The sequence below is a fragment of the Cyanistes caeruleus genome, chromosome 2, assembly GCF_971803275.1.
Source record: "Cyanistes caeruleus chromosome 2, bCyaCae1.hap1.1, whole genome shotgun sequence".
NCBI lineage: Eukaryota > Metazoa > Chordata > Aves > Passeriformes > Paridae > Cyanistes > Cyanistes caeruleus.
The window spans coordinates 33,862,859-33,883,744 of record NC_141702.1 but is presented as its reverse complement, the minus strand read 5'-3'; the positions used below and the strand labels follow the sequence as shown (position 1 = coordinate 33,883,744).

At 40.9% G+C, this 20,886-nt stretch overlaps 1 long non-coding RNA gene across 1 annotated transcript; it reads right to left on the bottom strand.

Moving 5' to 3' along the window:
• Positions 1 to 14,507: 14,507 nt before the first annotated feature.
• On the bottom strand, positions 14,508 to 20,733 carry LOC111926071 (uncharacterized). Its single transcript, XR_002862649.2, has 4 exons — positions 20,581 to 20,733; positions 19,811 to 19,861; positions 14,742 to 14,839; positions 14,508 to 14,618 (listed from the first exon to the last, which is right to left on the bottom strand). It is a non-coding gene; the product is annotated as an uncharacterized LOC111926071 (long non-coding RNA).
• Positions 20,734 to 20,886: the final 153 nt, after the last annotated feature.

Genomic DNA, 20,886 nt, shown 5'->3' with positions numbered 1-20,886 from the left:
GAACAGCTGATGGGAGCTGGGGTTGTTTAGCCTGGAGAAAAGGAAACTCAGGGGAGATTTTAGTGCTCTCTGCAACTCCCCAAAAGGAGGTTGTAGCCAGCTGGGGGTCGGTTGTTTTTACCTAGGAACATAATGGCACAGCATTTAATGGTGCTGTCAACCCACATGCCAAGTAAGATTATAGCTACCTGTTCTGCAAGAGGACAGGATTAACTATGCTGAAAGTGCCTCAAGAGCCTGTAGATCTGGAAAGACTAACACTAATAAAAAGGAATATTAACAATGAGAGAAATGTAGGTGACTTTTTTCCTACTCCAGAAACCACACAGTGCTCAGGTGAAAATTGTTCTTCGCAGTTAAATAGCTTTTAGCTTTTGTTTTACATGTCCTTTGTGTCTATTTTCGCTACAGAGAACATTGCTCAAACAATACAGCAAATGAAGGGCATGCCTTTGGATCCTCTGGGAGTGATTGAGGTTCCTGAACATGCGTGTCTAGCATTACTTGAGATGCCCTTGCTTTTCTGTCTGACTTCCAGTGGCTGATCCAGAAGGGCAATTGCCTTCCCAGAGGTCTGGTGTCAGAGCTGACAGCCCTGTAAGGAGGGCTCATGTACCCTAAAGCACATGAAATGTCATTAGAGGGGCATGTTTAGGTGCACTCCTTACCAGCATCTCTGTTTCAGAGTCATTACTGAAACACTCCACTCTGGGTTAGCAGGAATAATGACACCTTCTTTCTGTTCTGCTGAATGAACAGCTATCAGCACCAGGCAGCAACCACTACCTGGCAGCAACTCATGCCTGCTGCTGGTCTCTGGTGGCAGTGCCAGACTGCCAGTGGATGAAGTCAGAGAAGGAAGGCCACCTGCCCTCCAGGGCTGCATGATGAGGGGATGATTTTGTTATACTGTGTATTTCATTTTCCAAGCAATACTTTTACCCAAGTTTTATTAAGTCATTTGGCCTATATGGATTTGTGTTAGGCTCCGAATTTCACAGCTTCCCCTGAAAATCCTGAAGCCAGTGAAACCCTCCTCAGTTCCACAGTCCCCCAGAGAGGACATACAGGGCACTGTAGAAAGGTGGTCATGAGGAATACCTCTGAGCTTTTTTTCTTTCCCACAAGAAAGCCCAACAGACACCAATGGACTTGGTCTGGCATTTAAATCATGTTGATTTCACCATTTTTTAAAGTGCTGGCAGAGAAGGAGCCACATAAGCAGGTGTGAGGACCCCCAGCTCCCAGCACAGACGGTGCTGGAAGGCAGAGGTTGGTGGAAGGGATCGGTGCTGTGCTGGCTGCAGCACCTGCAAGGAGCAACCAGGGGCATCAAGGGGCCGGTTTCCTTTTTAGAAAAATTATTAATGACCACGAGATGAAAAAGTGATTCAACACCAATAACTTGCTGCGCAGCAGCTGTTGTTTGGAGATGGATTCAACTAAAAAGAGCAACACAAACCTTACAGCAGATTTACCTCACTTGATCCAATGCCTGAGCCAAAATGCAGTGCTTTGATCTTTCTTTTGCTATTGCTGTTTCCAACTTTTATTCTACATTGTTTCCATCAATGACATAGTCCTTTCACTTGAGAACTATTGTTTTCACTTGAGCATAACTAAACCAATCCAGAAAACAGGACTGAAACCCCAGAGAAACAGCACACATAACTGCAGAGGTGAAATTACTTAACCCAGCTTGAAATAATACTCACAAGCCTCTTTTTATATAAGGGTGATCAGAAAATGTAAATTGTATTGCTTGTCCTGCATACCTGAAATTTCTGCCTGATTTCCCTCCTCAGTCTAGCTAAGAAATTCACTTTGGCTTGTAGGGCACAGAAAGTCTCACTGTGTCAGGGAAATACCTATAAAAAGGTAAAAAATAGGGTGGGAGGCAGGATCTGCTGCAAGTCCACAGTATGCCAGGGGAAGCTGTCTTGGAAAGATGGAAAGGAGTCTGCACTGTGATTTCTGAACACTGGTTCAAAGATATTTTCTGGGCTTGGTCTCCAAATCCAAACAATAGGAGATATTAGTCTGTAAAACTTGTTTTGTGGAGTTCATGGCTGGTGGCTAAAGAGTAGCAAGTGGCCACCACTTGCCTACAGATTGAGAACTGGTGCTGGGACAATTTCTAAGAATTATGAGTATGAGCTGAATAGTTTTAATTTTCTGACTTGCTGACACTTCCAGAAAAAAAATCTTTAAATTCACACTGTTTATTTTTCTTCTTATGGTTACAGCCTGACATGTTCAATTCTCCCATTTAAGAGTTACATTATTTAAATGTCTTACATAACTCCTCTTGTTGCTGTAGAGGGAAGATTTTTATTAGGGATATTGGTTTTGATTTGTTCCTTCTGTTTGGTTATGGAACTCAAAATAGACTTAATGCATGAAAACTCACAAATGGAACAAAGGAAGGGAGGGGGTAGCTGTATCCTAGGCCAAATTTTTCTCCTTCCAGTGGAGGCTGAGAGTCCCTGTGGAATTTGGTAGCTCTACATAAGTATTAATTTTGTACACAAAAGCCTGTTCGTGGCTTCCTTGTTAAAAAAAAAAAAAAAGTTTTCAAAGTTTTTCTTTATAAAAGTTATTGTTTTAAAGGGTCTATATGCTAGCAAGGGTCTGTGTTTTCTCTAGAATAGCTTTTAATTAGCCACCTGGCATAATTCAGTAAACTTTTTTTTTCTTTTTAAGATAAAAGAACTGTCAGAAAAAAAAAAAAAAGAGTTTGAAACATAGGAAAAAGAAGAAAATACTTTCTCTAACCTCCTCCATACGATATTCACATTTTACATTATGGAATAATCATGGGAGAGAGCTGGAAGATCTCCTTGAATAGTCCTCCCACCATATGGGAGCTGGTGGAAGCAAATCTACAGAGTTTTTTATGTTTTTTCTTCTTGGTTTCACAGATACTTTTAAAGCACTCACAGCTGCTGCGTAATAAACTTTACATTTTTGTGGCTTTAAGAGTAAAAAGTCAAATGCTAAGAGAATCACCCTGTCCTTGACACCAGAGTTCTTGCAGCCAAGTTCCCATTTTATGCCCCACGCCCGGGAGCATGTAGTTGTTCCAGTTTCTGCTGATGAGCTCAATCCTCTCTGCCATTTCTTGGTGATCTCATTACAGGTATAATTGTACTCTGAACCTTTTTCCTTCCTGCCTCTTCCACTGCAGATGTCAGCCACCTTCACTATGTGCAGGGTCTTGCTTATTGACAAATCACTGTCAAACGCCACTACAAAAACCTTTTATGATGGATTTCAAGATCTCTCCACATTCCCATGTAAGTGCCAGTCATTCAGACCCTGCTTTGCTCTTTGGTCTAATAGTTTAAAAGCAGAAATAGAAGTTGGCTTCATTTCTACTGTTGCCTCTGCTGCCCCATGCCCTTTTGGATTCCTGAATCACCCTTGTAAGACCTGAAAGTGGGTCTGCAGTCCCATGTGGCAGGAAAAGTTGATACTGTCACTGCTGCTTGCTGTAACCAGATAAACAAAACAAGTGGGTCGTCAGCCTCTGTGGACTTCTAGCTCACCTGTCCGAGGGCATCACAAGATGGGTTCGTGGCCAGGAGAGGCACTGCCCTCACTCAGGCCCTCCTGTTTGTCTGTTGCAATGGGGAACTTTCTGTACCAGCCTGGGTTTTTCTAAAATGCATAGAAAGCTCCTGATGGCACTGGATTAGATGCAAAGGTTTCTAGTTATTTCTATTTCTGTGTGCTGGGACCATCAAAGTGAATGATGGCAGGAATGAACAGCCCTGGGAATAAGGCACAGTACCTACTGAGGACCCATTTGGGGACTTTGCTGCAGCAGAGATTAAAACACAGTGACAGGGGGAAGCTGTGTGTAAACCTTGCCTGCTCAGCTGCTGGGGAGAGCAAAATCCTCTGATTGCCAAGCTGGTAATGGGGAGGCCAGGGAGAAGGAGCCCTTTGAGCAGCTGTGCCATGTCAAACAGCTCCTTTGCTGCTGTGGGCTGCTCTGGCTGTATCACATCTATGGAAGAAGCAGGGCTTTAGTGCCTGGGCCTGGCTGCTGGTTTGCAGCAGGAGAAAGCAGCAGTCCCAGTCTCCATGGCTCTCTCTGCTCCTCCTGTGATGGAATGGTTGCTGTCAGCACGGCACAGACAAACAATTGCCCATCACTGTTCTGCTGATCACCCTGCATCACCTTTCTGCTCCTGCCCACTACATGCAAACCACTTGTAAAACATCCTAGATGTCCACATGGTTTCTTCAGCCACAGACAATCAGCCTGTGAAGTTTCCTCCAGAGCTAGCAGCAGACATGCCAACTAATTCAAACACTCTTTATCTCAGTTTTATCACTCATAACTACTGTGCTTAAACTACTACATTAAAAGTAGGCTAATTTTGGTTATATTACGAAAATATGCATTTAATTAATAAAATTTGTAGTTAACTTGGTTTAAAAGGACTTTACTCAGAAACTGGTTCATTCAAACACACAACAAAAAGTGTATTAAAATCATTTAAGTTAACCTTGGCACCATATAATACTGCAGAACACTGTCACAAGGGAGGATTGGCACACCTGCAGGAAGGCAAAACTGGAGGGGTTGTTTCCCTGTACACAAGGAAGAGGCAACTTGCCCAGAGCACCTGCTCTGTATCTGCTATTCATCTTAACATGAGAAAAAAAAAATGTTGCTGCTCTAAAAGCTTTTGTGAGAGGTAGTTGCCTGGGGTGAGCCATAAAACCCAGTTAGTGAGCCTCCCACCACAGCTAAGGTACTGAAAGAACTGAGGAATGCTGTTACTCTTTTGTAAATGTCTTTAATTTTGGCAAAATGTATCCTTTTAAATTTTTTTATTTTTATTTTTTTACTAGCCTTGCACCACTCTTATACTCTCCTGTGTCTTTATATGAATATAGTCTTTACATCCTGCCTAGGAATAAAGCTACCCCCAGGTGAGCTGATGTGCAGCGTGGTGCTGTGCTGCTGCCAGCCTGGCCACTCTTAAAGGCCAGGCAGTCTTGTAGGGTCCAGCATGGCCCTCCTCAGAGCACTGCTCCAGGACACACAGAGGGTACCAGGGTGTATTCCCACTAAAGTACACTGCCCAATTTACTAATTGCTAAAATGGAAAGACTGAGTGGAAGAAGCCTCTTCCAGGGGTTCATTCTAGTGAAGAAACGCCTTGCAGGAGAGCACCAGCTCTGATGTCTCTGTGTGAATCCTCCAGGCTCACAGGAAGCTACAGTCTGTCATGGAGCCCCTAATCAGCCATTTGGTCAGGACAGGCCACTTGGTCCTTGTCCTGGCTGTTAGTGAAGCTGCTGAAGACTCAGGTGGGAAACAGCAGCATCAAATGAGATGGAGGCAGGGAGAGATGCTGATCAGACTGCTGCATGAGAGGACCTGTTATTGGTATGTCCCTGCTGTACCTATTTCTGGTCTTTAGAGAGTGATTTAGAGATTCAAGAAATTCCTGTTTATCCAGGTTCCACTCTGGAAACAGAGCAGATATTTGTGTATGACTTCTTCTCTGGCCACATTTGTTAAAGACATGTTTCATGTGATATGCCATAAAAGAGATCCAGAAGAGAGGCCATAACTTTAGTGTAACTCTTTCAACCACTCAGCCACCAGTCAGGTTGGTCTGGGACCACCTGGAGCTCCCCTTGGCTGAAATTCAGTGCAGAAATCAGCTATGGTGATGTATCTTGCATCTCTGAGTCTGCTGGGCTGTGGGCAAACAGCAGGGGCAGAGGGCTTGAAGAGCCCAGAGAGAGATGAGCAGAAGGGTTTGTTTTGGTCAAGCTGCCTGTGGCTATCCTAGGGTCTGATCCTTGTTATATGGAAATACAACCAATCCTTGCTACCCTGGAGAGTGAGCAGTAGCTCATTCACGCATAGGTTTCCTCAAGCCCCAAAGAGCAGCTAGTTTCTGGCTTTGAAAGTGTACTTCAGGATGGATACAAGTTCCTGAGCAGCTTTATGCTGGCTCTTCTCCCTTCCCCTTCCCCTTCCCCTTCCCCTTCCCCTTCCCATCCCCTCCCCTTCCCATCCCATCCCGCACCTTCCCGCACCTTCCCTTCCCGCACCTTCCCTTTCCCCCACTATTCAGCTACTCTGTTAAATATGTTTCTCAGCCAGATTTCAGCTCTGCTGGCTGATATCTGGATTTTGTATTTTTTATATTTTTTTTGCAAAATTGTCTAAGTTGTTTAGTGCTTCACTCATGTAAGGGTTTTAGGCAGAAGATCCTCAAAATATCTGATGCAGTGCTAGAATTGGGAGATCAGCTTTGCAGACTCGAAGTGGGCATGGGTTTGCCCATGGAAGTGGGCAGGGGGATGCCAGTGGGAATTTGGGGGTCTGAGGCATGGGGGAGCTTGAGAGGCAGAGCCAGCTCCAGCTAGTTGTGTCTGTGCAGTGTGTAAGGGAGGGCTGAAACCCAAGCAAGCAGTGACTCCAGCCTTGCGTACAAGCTCAGGGCTCAGCCTCAGTGAGCGGATGCATAATGTACGCCGAGCAGAAGCTTCTGTGGCAGCAAAGGTGTAATTTGTGTCACACGGGATAGATGTTGTGCTCTTCTCATTGCTGTGTGCCAGTGTTGTGTCAAGAGACATGAAGAGAAAAAGCAGTTTTAAAGTACCACAGCAGCTGAGTCTTTTTATTGATTCAAGCCTTTATATCACATATAAAAAAGTAGAAAAGCACTATCAGAGAGACAGATGGTGACAAGTCAGTTTTAGACGGACATGAATTATTTCATAAAAAAGATTTGGAAGTGCTGCCATGATTTTTGCAGCTTACCTGTCTCTCTGCTATTGGTACCTAAGGCACTTTCTCAGAAATTGTTCAAAGGACACATTCCATATCCTTGGATGCTGTGATGGAGAAGAATGATTTCCTCTCAGCAGAAAAAGAGTCTCTCAAGGTGAGGACCTCTTATCACTCAGTACCCCTTGATAATCTGCGGTGACTATATGCAAGGAAAAATTTGCTCATAGAAGAGGAAACAAAACTAAATTATCTATTTTCCTTGATATGACTCAATGGTGAGAGGTGTGGGAGGACACTACAAAAGGGAGGAAGAAATTAGGACCTCATGGCTAGAACTGTATGGTAATGTCATATTACCAATGTCTTCTGGAGACTTCAGCTAGATTCAATGGAGTAAATATATGGTCTAAATATTTAGACAAAATTTAAAGAAATTTATGGAGATATATTTATAGATTGAATGATTGCAATCAGTTGTGCTCTGTTTCACCAACTTCAATTAAACTGCAATGAACTTTTGTTTTTATGAATAACAAAGAAAAATAGAATTTGGCTTTCAATTCCTTCATGTAAAAATAGCTCTTGCATTAGATTATACAGTAGAGAGGTTAAACATTAAATTTTTTTACAATATACACCACCTATGAGCATAAACACATTTATTGTATATATAACCTGGCTTGTTAACAGACATTGCAATAGCCTACACCCTGTTGACACAATTTTTCAGTCAGTGGGGTTTCTTGTGATAATGAGCAAAAATGCAAAATGAAACAAAAAAAAACAAAGCAGAGGCCAAAAGTCACAGAATGAACAAGGAGAAACTACCATTTTTCTCTGGACCTCAGGGGCTGACCATAGTGTAGCTTTACTAGCATAAAGGATAAAAAGATCTTCACTGTCTGCCAGGAGTCTTTTGATATGCTGCAAAAGAGCTACTTGATTGTGCTTGTTGCTAGAGCAGAACCAGCAAGATCAGTACTACAGGGGTAAGAGACATTGGAGGATGCATCTTGTTTCTCTCATAAATGTTTTTTAAAACAAAACAAAAAACAAAACAAGCCCAAAAAAACCCCCAAAACCAAACAAAAAAACTCCCCAAACCCAAACCAAACAAAAACAAACAAACAACAAAAGAAACCCCCAAACAAAATATAAAGAACTAATCCTTCTAGCTGAGGAAGAATGTCATTCTGAAATGATAAAAAAGCTGGCACAGATTAACCTCTGATTTTAATTGTAACTTTAATTCTGGCAGTTCAGGCTGTAGGATGATAACAGAAATAATTGTACTGCTTGTGGAGTCTCTAATAAATATGGCAAAACTTTCTCTTCTGAAAAATTCCAAGTATTCCACATAATCATTCATAACCCTTCCCTTCCTGATATAAAACAGCTCTCTGCATGATCAGAGCTGAGGTGCTGGAGGAAGAAAAGATAAAGAAGTTTTTTTCTTCAAAAGACATTTTAAAGGAGATGTTTACCTAATGCTTGTGTATGATAACCTTATTTTGTTTAAGACCTTGCCAACGATTATTCCCTGTCTGATTTTTTGTCTAGAAAAAGCCTTCAGAAAATTTATCTTTCAACAGTTACAAATGTAAAAATACTTAAAAATAATCTCCTTATCAACCTGAGAAGTTTGTAATACTGGAAAATCATTTTTTCCTCCTAAACTTTTCTCTCTGCTCACAATCTCTCTGACCGCTTCCTTTTTGTTTGGAGAGTGATGAAGATTTGAGAAGCTTGTGTTGATCTGGCAAAGTTTTGCAGTGTTAACTAACTTGTCAGCATAAGCATTTTTTCAACTGGAAGTTTGAAGATGTGACTTTATTTTTAAGTTGAAAGCCTATAAAGTTCTTAATTTAAAAAGAGAAGATGTTAACATTTTCTGTCTCATATTATCAGTGTCAGTATCTCCGCAAAGTAAATTTTGCAATGTATTAGAAAAATTTCTTCTAAGTTTTCCTTTCTGTGGACACATATGATGTATATTCAGTCCTGAATAATTACCTAGGACCTGAAAATAGAAGACATTCTTACTCATATTTGTGCCACATTGTTTTATTTCGAAAGATATTTTTAGAGACAGAGAAACAATTTTTCAAATATTCTGTGTCATATGCTACCTACATTTCTATGAAATGTTTGTATTTTCAGTTGATATTGGCTGATTTTCTATCAGTGGGAAATGATTTGGTTGTGGTGATGTTGGGTGTCCTGTAACCCAAATTCATCCAAGCCTTCACACAAAAGCTTAAATTACAACCAAGAAAGAAACTTGATGATAGAATCAGAGTCGGAAAAACACTTTAAAAATAGAGCAACTCAGGGAGAATTATGGCTGTCCCATCCTTTTTCCCCATGACCACAAAAATAACATTTTTTACATTTGTAAATAACACTGATTTCTTGGAAAAAAAAAATGATCAGGGGTTTCAGGTGAGAGTGAGGCCACTGGGTCTATCTACCCTGACGCTCCCCCCACTGCTGTAGGTACACAGGGGGCGATGGGGAACGCGTGCAGAGTGATGCACTCATGAAATCACAACCCATGTGCTGCTCTGGGCTGGCCATGACTGCCTGCCAGGCTGGCACCAAGCGGGCTTTGCTCAGCCACAGCAGCTTTTCACACCTTCCCATCACAAGAGAAATGAGGATGCAAAGCCACTGCACACTGAGAGGGGCCTTTGACACAGGACTACAAGAGGGAAGAAACCCAACTGTTTTATTCCCTTGGTCTCAGCTGAGCAAGGAAGGTTGTTTTGTGGTCTGGGATGACATTAAGGACTGGGTGATGCTGCCAACTCCTTGGATGGGAGCTCCTGCTGCCTTCTCAGTTCATCCAGCTGAATGCCTTACTGCTGAAATAAACACTTGTTTTCTGCCCCTTTCTTCAGCATTTACTTCTGTTTCCATGACCATGAGAAAGACGTTATCAGTCAAATTTGTTTTTCCATAAGCCAGAGACAAACATGTCCTAAAACGAATCCTGCTTTCCCACTGGATGCTGGAAGCCTTTTTTCTGATTTTTTGGACTTCCCATTGACATTGTTATATGGATGTTAACATCAGGAATTTTCAGAGAGATTAGTGTAAGGGGATGGAGCATAAATCCAACAAAAGAACAAAAGAAATTTTCACTCCCATGACAACAGGAAAGGTAGTGGCTGTTTTTTGTAGGAGACTGGAAGAAACTACCTCATGGCATTTAACAATTCCCTAAGAATGTCAAAGTGCCATAAACCACAACCCCAGGAAATGTGAGGCTGGGATATTAGTACTGAAATTAATTATCAGAAATGTATCAACTGATTCAAAAGAAACCCCTTTTTGTCACAAAGTCTTTGTAATCAGTGATTACAATGAAACTCCTTACACATACCCGTCTATGGATTACAGTACATGGTAACATGTGGGAAAAAGTTCCAGATAAGGTACAGTTATACACAGGTCATGTTTCACTGAAAAAAAATAGGGGAGGTGGAAAATATAAATTGAGGTCAGTGCTGCATTATGTGTCCATAAGGTTTCTGCAGCAAAGCCCACAGAACTGGTCTTGTCCAATAGAGAACAAAATGTAATGAAAATCACAATGGTTTTCATCTTCATAGTAGAGATTGCCAGCAAGATGATTTCCAGATGAATGTGTCCTTTTCCAGTCTCACTAAAGTTTAACAAATGAGAATTAAGTACCCTAGAAAGAAGTACTATTTTTTTTTTTTTTAAATGGCAGCTGCCTGAGTCTTTGCGTACATGCAGACTTATTCCACCCATGAAATTGGAATGTTTCATATGAACTGTTTCAATGTTTCAGAACAGAACTGTTTTGCATATGAATAGCTCCACCAGGTTCAGGTTTCTGCATGAAAAGTCAAGTATAAACTCATGTGCACACAAGGAATAATTTTTATTCAGCGGCCAAAATGAATTATCTAGAGCACAATGAAACAGGCAAAGCATTAATTCTCAATTTTATTAAGTGAACAGGGTCAGACACTGTTGTAACTCAGAGAAAGACCCTTGCCAGATAATTTTCTATCAAAGAGAGTTGTTGGAAAGTAGGCAATCACTTCAACATTTACACACAAAAGTATATTATAGACCAAGGTCTTTGGTTTTGTTCGTCTGTTTTCCTGTTCATTCCCTTATATGCTGCTTTTCTGTGCAATTTGCAAATCTACCAGGACAGTCATTCTTTCCAATATATGGTCTTGTAGGTGTGTGTGTATGTGTAGGATAAGAAAATAATTGTTTGCCATTAGAAAAGTCTCTGTATTAGTTACACCAGAATGTGGGTAACTACTAAGAGCTCAAAAATGTGCAGTGCAGATGTCTGATTGAGGGAAAAAGGGTAAATCCAAGGAAAAGTTGCTGTAGAGAACGTGACAGAGACAAAACTTTGTTTTGAAGAGAACTCTCTGTCATCTTTGATTCAAGTGCTTTTCACTATTTGTATGCAAATAATAGAAACTAGCAAATGGCTCAGGATAAACTTGGTCAAGAGCTAAGATCATTATCACTATAATCAGAAATGGATGTTCCCACTAACTAAAACAGGGGAAGACTGGAGGCATTGCAGCTGTTGTACTTATTCTCAGCAGTGCAACTAAATGAGCTGCCACTTACTCTGGGAAAATTCTTGTTCAAAAGCACAGGAGAAAGTTAATCTATTCTCTTGTTTTCTGTGGTGGTCTCTATGCTGTGTATGGCTTTTTTGTTGCATGTTGATCTCCTGCTTGTCTATCAAATACATACAGCTCTCCTGGGGACATGGGTGAAGGTGGAGGAATAAAAGACAAGACAGATGTGTAGTAAGGATGATTGGTGCTGTGTATCAATTGCCAAAAAGTGTACACATAAAGGACTTTTTTGCAGATCCTACCAGGAAAGAACAGTAAAGAAGGAGCAGCTTGCACAATATGCTCTTCAACAGATATTTATATCCAAGAACCTTGAAAATTAGAGGAGATAATGCAATGATATTATCTCGTGTATAAAAGAAACTATACAGGACAGTACCAGCATGGCTGTACTTTGGATGGTTTGAGAGACCTCCTAGACACTCCAAGGCAGAGTGGTGGGTCCAGGGCAAGAACAGGATGGCTCACCCTGACCATGGGACCAGATCCCGTGGGACTATCCCTGCTACAAGATCACGTCCAAGATCCGGCTATGACACTGCATTCCCATTAAACCTCTGAGCTGGTGACCTCCAGCTGTGAGTATCAGTGCCACAGATTTGTACGAAACAGCAGCCTTGGCAAGCCCCAAAACCACCTGATAGTTTTCTTGGAGTAAAATGCATCATGTAAAGACCTAACACTGTGTCAGACAGACAGCTTGGCACAGAGCTGGCCACACAGTGACCTCCAAGTTGATTTGCAGCCAGTTGCTTTCCTTCAAAGCATAAAGTTTGCTTAAATGTGTTTGGATTGAGGATTTAGAAAATGTGAGAGGGAGAAGGAAGGAGAAGTACTCCAGGAAAACAGCCAAGTTTATAACTGGAAGAAAGGCAGAGATGATTGAATATAATTCCAGGTTGAATCACAGGCTGGTGTGCTTCAGTTCTTGAGGAGGCACTTGAGCAAATGTCCCCTTGATAATGAGGCTCGAAGCCTCAGATCTTGGGAGGTCCTGTTTTTTTGACAGACTCTACTGTAACAAGCACCTCTCTTGAAAAAAAAATTGTTAACAATTACTCCCTGTAAAGGATGTGCTTTCAGCCACAGATCAGACATATTGCAAGTTGCAACTCATTAAAAAGATTCTCTCTGGGCTTCTGTCCAAAATTAGTGCCAGCTTTCTCCAAGCATTTGAGCAAACACAACTGCTACCATCAGTGCTGCCTTCCTTTGGAAAAATCCTTTGATGCTCAGTGGCTGTGGGAGTCAGCCAGCCACTAACACGTGTCTGTAGTTTCCTCCTGCTGCTTACAAGGTACTACCAGGCTGAACAAAGCTGCATGGCTGCGCCTGAGGTCCCACAGCTTGAGATCTCCTCTGTCTGCTCACCTCTGGGGTATTATGTGGCTCCAGAGGTGAGCTATCCAACTGGGCTGTGGGTGTGATCCAGACTGGCTGGGTAAGTGCCAGAACAGAAGCAGAAAATGTTCTAGCTCAATCACAAGCATGTCTCACAGAAACACAGTGTCACTTCACTTCATTATGCAGGTGTCCAGGGTTTTGATGAAATTCAGGGGAAGAACAAGGCTGTTCATACTGGGATGGAGAGAGGCCAGCCTGATCAGAGAAGGGAGCCAAAGGTAATACGTAGGAAGTGTGCAAGTCTGAATTCATGTGACTTTTTGGGGTGTAATTGCCTTACAGCAGGCTGCAGTGCTGTAGCAAGCCCTACAAAAATATAATCTTCCAAACACCCATGGATTTGGATGCTGACATGAATGACAAGGAATGGAGCTAGTGAGAGGCTTCTCATCTCTTTGCCAGAGACAAGCAGTCTGAAGTAATTCTGGTATCAACTCCAGAAGTGCTTGGGGAAACAGGTAAACATCAATATTGCATTTCCAGATGTCAGATGTGGGCAGGATTAGATGGCTGCTGAACAGAGAGTTGAAGTCAGGTACCTGAAGAAACAGGCATCAGGTAAATGAAGGTGGTGTGGGTTGCCTCTAACATGAGGAATATGGGATTTCTCTGCAGTTAGTGTAAGGATTGGAGGGGAGTGAGGTTTGGCAGGTCTCCTTGGGGCAGCTGCTTGTGCTATGGGGTACAAACAGGCCTCAGCTCAATCCTCAGTGTGTTTCACATACAGCACTTGCCCCAGGCAGGAGAGCCCAGCTCTTGGATGCTGAGTCCATTGTGCCACCACACAACACGGGGACAGGCTTGAGAAGCACTTGCTCCACCTCTCCTACCAACTTGCTGTGAGGGGAAGGATAAAGGGGATTTTAATTGCTAGCTGGTTTTCTCCTAGGAGAAACAAGAGTTTTAAGAGGGCACTTCAGTTCACTAGACAAAAGAGAGACTTAATGTTTCATATCTGGAAAGGATCTAACAGATGTTTATTTTGTGCCTCACCAGGGCTGGAATCCTCACTATTTAATACTACTTGGCACTTACAGTGTGCTAGTTAAGGACAAAGAATTGTGCAAATATTAATTAACATTCAAAGAATAGGAGAGGATTCTTTTTCAGAGGGGAAAACCCAGAAGGCAGAGATCTTAAACAAGGTCATACACAAAGCATCACTGCTGTGTTGGTATCCTCTGCTTTGAGGGAAGATCCTCAGGAGAAGGTGAATAGCCTGAGGAATGGGGACCTAGTGAGGACTACTGAAATGACTGATGGGAGAAGAAGGGGACAAGCCTTTTGCTGAGCCAAGCAAAGGAGAAATGCCTAAAGGATATTGGAGAACAGGGGTGGGCTGCAGAATATATTCAAGGACAGAAATAGCAGGTGTGAGATCAAAACACAACAAGCTGCTTCCAAAGAAGCCCTGACAAACAGGGATTAAAATAATTGAAAGGTTCCTGAACTATAGCACTAAGTGCAAGGTGTTAGGTTTCACCTCTGTTGGTCAAATAATGTTCCAGCAGAGGTACTTCAAATGTCAGCACTTGCCAATATTTACTGCTGAGTGACTAGTTCACCTGAGGATCTGGCCCTGAGAAGCAAAGGGTTCCTCTGTGATCAAAAAAGGAAGTATGATGGCAAACATGCTGGCCAATATAAGTAGGAAATTATTTTAAATGGTGGCAAATGCATGTCATACTCACTTTCAAACCAGATAAGCAGAACCTAGTTTTAATTTCGCTGGCACTCATTGTGTGGAACTATCACGCAGAGACTTGCAGTACATTGCATGGTAATATTGAACACACAGGCTTCTAGAAGAGACATGAAAATGCATCTTAAAAGAATGGTAGAATGTATTCCACAAAATGAACACTTTCATTTTTTTTTCCTTTATTTTTGCTGGGAGAAATGTTCTCTCCTGAGATGCTGCTTACCTTTGCACATCTGGTAAGAGATTTGAAAAGAATTTCCTGCAGGTGCCAGTTGAAAGAGTCACCTGCAGTCCTGGGATTACTTCTGACTTCTCACTTTCCTTTTAAAGCAAAAGAACAATGCAACTCGACAGTATTACCAAGCTGCCCAGAAAGGCAGTTTTAAAAGATTCAGTGCCTAAATAAGATTTTCAAATAGTTTTTACTGCTTTTCTTACTCAACAGCCCTGCAAGCTAGTGCTGAGGGAAGAGGTTTTTAGAACAATGTTTTTCCTGAATAACAGCAGTATCAAAAGTGCCCAACTATGGATTAAGCCTGGTTTTATGGATCTGCCTTTTCTCTTTAAATAATTTTGCCATTCTGCAGCAATTTGCTTGTTTCTTTCTAATGTCTCTGAACAGCCAACAATTATGCATGCAGAGACGAAGATGAGTGTACTCATGGAATAGGAGTGGAAGCCTTTCTTTGAAGATGGAGGAAAGGTGGCCGCTTACAAGGACTATTCATGAGAAACAAAATGAGTTTTTCCTGTAAAGGACAGTTGTGGAGTTAGCAGCACAACTTGAGCCTTCTGTCTCTGAGACTAGTTCAAAATTAACAAAATAGAGTTTCCTTGGAGAACAATATTGCAAAACACAATGCTTTCAAATAAGTGGTGTATTTCTGCCACATTTTTTTATCTTTCTAAAGAGCCACTTTAAACACACCAGAAAACTGTACAGAACACAGCTGACTATTTTTCTTATGTTATGCATTATATTAATGTATCACCCCAATGTATTAATATTGCAGATTATCAGTATACTACATTTAGTAGTCAGTTTGGCCAATTCTGGAGCATGATTTCATTGGCTTACTGCATCTTAGTTACTTAAGAGTTCAATACAGGAAGCTCCCTCCTTAAATTAGGGTTCTTCAGTAAATCTTTCTATAAATGGAAATGTAAATTTCAGTGTCTGTGCTCAATAAAGTATTGTTAACTCCATTAAAAAAAAAGAAAATCTATCTATCATAATATCATTTGGGAAAACGAAGCCTATTACCAGAAAATTCAGCTCTTTTCAATTTTCAGTTTTGCATTTGAAAAGTAGGCCATTAAAATGACAGGTAAATGCTGCAGAGCACAGATTCTAAGTGACTCCTACCTATAAATACATGGGATAACTTAAAAACTGGAATTAAATCCTTCATAAAGAAAAGGCTAAAAAACAAGAAGGCTTTTCCAAAATGCTGTAGGTGAGGAATTTATCAGACTGAGGGAATTTTAAATTCCCCTTTAGTAGCTATAAATAAAAATGTAAAACTTCTTAGTCGAGGTGAAAATCAAGAATAAATATGATTTTGTTGTACCCTGCTCTTGTCCACAGAAGTCACCAAAGTGCTACAGAGAAAATATTTTGGCACATGATGTCTTTGTTACTTGACACATGATTTCTTTCATGGCAGTAAGTGAAATGATTGCAGCTGTACGCCCAAAGAATTTTGTTCCTTTTTCATTGATGGCAATCTGAGGTGATTACACTGATACCTGTTGGTGGATCCTAATTCCACAATAATATCAGAGCCAAAATTACCACCCCACTGCTTAGTTCTTCACCATACTCTTAAACTTCTCAGTGCACTGGAAACTGTTATGAGGCAACTGCTGGGTTACCGTAAGTTTGGCACACAGCATTTGCCAAAATGCAGGGCTGTAAAAGAGGCTTTAAAGGACCTTACAAAAACAATTATCCTTCAGTCAAATGGCATTGCTAATACTCATTACAAGCTTTGGAGTCTTTCCAGAATCCTAAAGACAACCATATAGATTCTGGACTGTAGAACTCCCTCCAGCTCCCAGCACACATGGATATCTGCAGCGCAAGTGACAACATGCTATCTGCTGGATCAGGGATGGAGACTGAGTGCGCTGCTGATGTCTAAAGTGCTTGTAGTTTGCCACAATCTTTTAATTTTCAGGCTGCATTTCTTTGGGATCAGATTGTACTTGTTCTTTCACCTAGATGGACCTCCTGACTCCTTGATGTTTATAACCAGGTATTTATATGCAGCAGATGCCTGTTTTCTCAGCCTTCATTCTTCTAGTGTAAGCAAGGCAAGCAGTTTTAGGTCTTCCACTTTCCACAGTTCCTTATCCTGCAGTAGCTATGTGCCTTTTACAGGTAATTTCAGGTGCAGAAATTGCCAGCACTGTTTGCTACATTCCCTGTCAGTCACCGTTTGTTCTTTTCAGGTGCATTAATATTTCATGCTGTGCTTGATGCATCAATATACCCATTCCATATTGCAGATGTATTGTGAGGCTGAGTGTACCAAACTTGGAGCTTTCAGCCATCCTTTGCTCAGCTGTTATATCCTCTCACCTTTTGTATACTTTGGTTTAATGTGAAGCAATGCTGACTACTCCACCTAACTCCATGACCCCTGGGGGCTCACTGGGGAATCAAAAGGAGCAAGAAATGAGATAAGAGCAGAGGGCATCACATGTTCCCTGCTCATGTTAGCCATGGTGGGGATCAGCTATTGCAGTAGGTAATCCTCTTCAAGCAGGGGTAGAAGAGTACATGCACTTGGAGCCTCAGGTGTCTTGCTTCATCTGGTACCTCAGCTGAAACATCTAAAGCAGTAGTCTACTCTAAACTAGGAGGCTGTGATCTCTGGGAACTGAAATAAGGATGTCTCCTGTCCCCCAGTTGCAGTAAGGTGTGCTGGATGGAGGGGAGAACAGCTGGGTGCAGTGTCAGCTTCAGTTACCCCAGCCAGAATCAGCACTGAATTTCTGACAGAGCCTGCTGTCATCATCACTGATAAGTGAAGAAGTTAGTCCTTCAGCTCAAGTGATAGAGGTGTCCTTTATGGAACTGAGAGCTCAGTATCCAGTCCTGGCCAAAAGCCCTGCCAGAGGGAATGTTAGCCTTGGCTGCAGAAAGCTAGAAGCTCAAGTGCCTTTGGAAATTCAATATAACCCTCTCTTGGTGTTATACAGACAGCAGTGTGTGAGTGAGTGATGTGTGTGAGTTATTGATTTATCCTTCATCTTCTGTCCTTCATTTTATTCACATAACTTTATATCACAGGTTTTATGACTGATAGAAAAATATGATTCTATTTCCATGTGCAGGAAATTTTTCTTGTGCCAATTTCCCTAAAGGAGACTACTGATTAGTGACACAATCCCTGTGTCCTTACCATCATCTCTGATCACCTGTATCATCCTAGAACTTGCTTTTGCCCTCCAATCAGAGAATCAGAGCAGTCTCAACAGAAGTGCAGATGCTGAGTAACAAAGTTGTTCATGGGTGAAGAAGAGTACTTATATGAAGACCAGCCATACTTCAAGTGTCTGTTCAGACACACGTTAGCTTTTGTGAAAATTTGTAAGTAAGAATGCTGGTCAAACAGCTGCTTGTGAACAATGTGAACAAATATGAACAAATACCATATTAGGTCAGTTCTGTTACTCACATGAGTTTCTATCACATTTGGTTTGAAACACTGAGAATATATTCCCTAGCTGCTACTTCCAATCTCCTGTTTGCTGATGGGTTCCTCTTCTGCATGACGGCTTGCTACAGTATATCACTGAAATATACTGACACATTTCTTAAACATATTGCATTCTCATGAGAAAAAAATAGGAAAAAAATAGTTTGTACCTATATCCTGCTTCTTCTGTCAGTCACTAAAATTGATTGACTCTCTTCTGCTTCTTTCTTTTCATTCATGACTGTGTTTTTTGTTCAAATAATTGATTTATCATGTATCTAATGATTCTTTCCTGGTTTTCAACTTGAAAAATATCCATGCCCTGGCTCATTGCTGTAGTATTTGTCATCAGAATAACACCATAAATCATTCTGAGCTTAAGATCAGACTGGGAAGGTGGAGAAAGGTCCTGATGATTTAAAGACATGTTCAGAAAAGATCTGAAAAAGTTTTCTGCTTTAGGGAAATATTTCAATTTGCCAATAATACTAATAAAGTTGTATTGGAATTAAGGTGTCTCTAGAAGGTGGATAGTGCAAGCTGTGGGGGTGTTAGAACAGTTTGCATGGGTTTATGTGTGGAGAACTTTGGAGGTATCTTTTGATAGATTTGAGTACTGTATTACCAAGAAAATCTTTTATCAGTGTTAGCTTTGGTGTTTATGTAAAAGCTCAATGGCTACAAGAGTTTTTAGGTGAAGTATTCAACCAAAGACCTCCTTTGACTTTGGTGATGTGGAATTAAAACCATGGCTTATCTCAGGACAAGGAGAGTCACAGCTTCAAGGGTCACAGGGACTTTCCACAAGAAAGAGCTTGGACATGGTTTGGACCAGATAAGGTCAGGTGAACATCTGGTCTCCTTCATATCTGTACTACCATAAAATGTTATTGGTGATAAAGGTATCACTGTAATCAAAATATTATCCAGTCTTGGAATATGCTACTTAGCAGGTCTCCAACATGCTAGAAAATGTGATTTACTTGTTTTGGACTGTTATTTGTATTCTCAGATAAAATTAGAGAATTTCTTCAGATGCATTTTAGAATCTGTTTTACTGACACTATCATAAAAAGAAAAAACATTAACATTGTCTTTTTAAATTAAGAACTTGGATAAAATGTACTTTAAAAAATTAAGTGCCATTTAACTTTGAAGTTGTTGTTAAAGATGCTCAAGTTTCCAAGTAAGCTAATGCTGCCAAATTTTGCTAGATCATCACAGGCTTTTCAAATCTGAGCTTAACAAAAACAACCTGAGGGAAGAATGTTGTTGATGGAGTGAAATGTAGAAATGTATGCTGACACACAGCGAGGAACTGGTGATAACTGCTGTGTGCAGTCTTCATGCCTGCAATATGCCCACAATTCACTTAATAGGAGAGAAAATGGCCAGCTGGTCCTGTTGAACTGAAGGGAGCAAGCTGTGCTCCCTTTCCATTAAACTCAGGAAAAACACTCTTCTTGAAAATGTAGCTTTTCAAAATGACTTGGACTATTTCACAGATATTTCCATAAATGATTGGCTTTTCTAACTCTTACTGAGACATTTGAAAGAAGTTTGAAGCTGTAATCAAAAAACGTACCTGTTCTCAGAATTGATTTTGCAAAGAAGAAAATACAACTGATCCCATCTACTGTAAGGTGAAAATAGGACAGAAATTTAATAATTATAATATCAAGCTTTTCTTACATGATAAGCTATACACTCTTGCTTCATATCTGTTGAGTAGAGCTCCATTATTTTACTAACCAAGTTCTCATACTTGACTACAATAATGTCATTTACCACCGTCTTCAAATAGGGATTGTTTGTAAAGACAAAGCCATAATTGGGATTGCTGTATCTAAATATGTGGAGTAGTCAGGTAGAAAAAGTGATGTAAAAAGATTTTTTTATTTTTCAAGACTCCAAATTGTTTCTATCTCTCTTTTCTACTCAATTTGATATACCAAACATAAAATCACAGTTCTCTGTTGGGAAAATAATTTACAAAAACCACCAAAAAGTCTCATCAATCCTCACAGTTTATATGCGCTTCCTATAATGCTTATGCTCTAAAAGAGAAAAGAAACACAGGTATTGTGAACAGCATGTGGATTAAAACAAGCTGCCCTTTCAGAGGCATTTGTCCTCTGCACAACTATTACTTTCTTCCAGCAGTGAATCAGTACAAAGGTTTCCTGTACAGGGAATAAATTAATGGATCTATTTTAAAAGTACAAACATTATACTGCAAGCCATACCCATGCTATCATGGCCAAACAGATGCTAGAGAAGTAGCATTTAGACAATGTTTTTGCAGAAACAAAAGGTTTGTCACAGGAGTGGTATAACGTTAACAGGAGTGCTGACCTACTTACACACCATAACACTCTGAGGAGCCTCTGGGGAGGTTGGAGACCCTGGAGCAGGGCATGTTTTACAAGCCAAGTCATGAAACTACGACCAAGAGCACAACTGTTTTTGTAGCAGCTGTTTATGGTTGACAGAAAAATATTGGGGAAATTTATCACCATCTTAGTGCAGATATTTAAGGTTTACTTGTCTAATTCTCTACTGATTGCTCTAGGCTTCCACTACATTCATTGGAGAGCAACCCACACATGCAATCTCTCTGACCTACTTTAACTAACTATCTCCAGATGAGATGAATTTCTC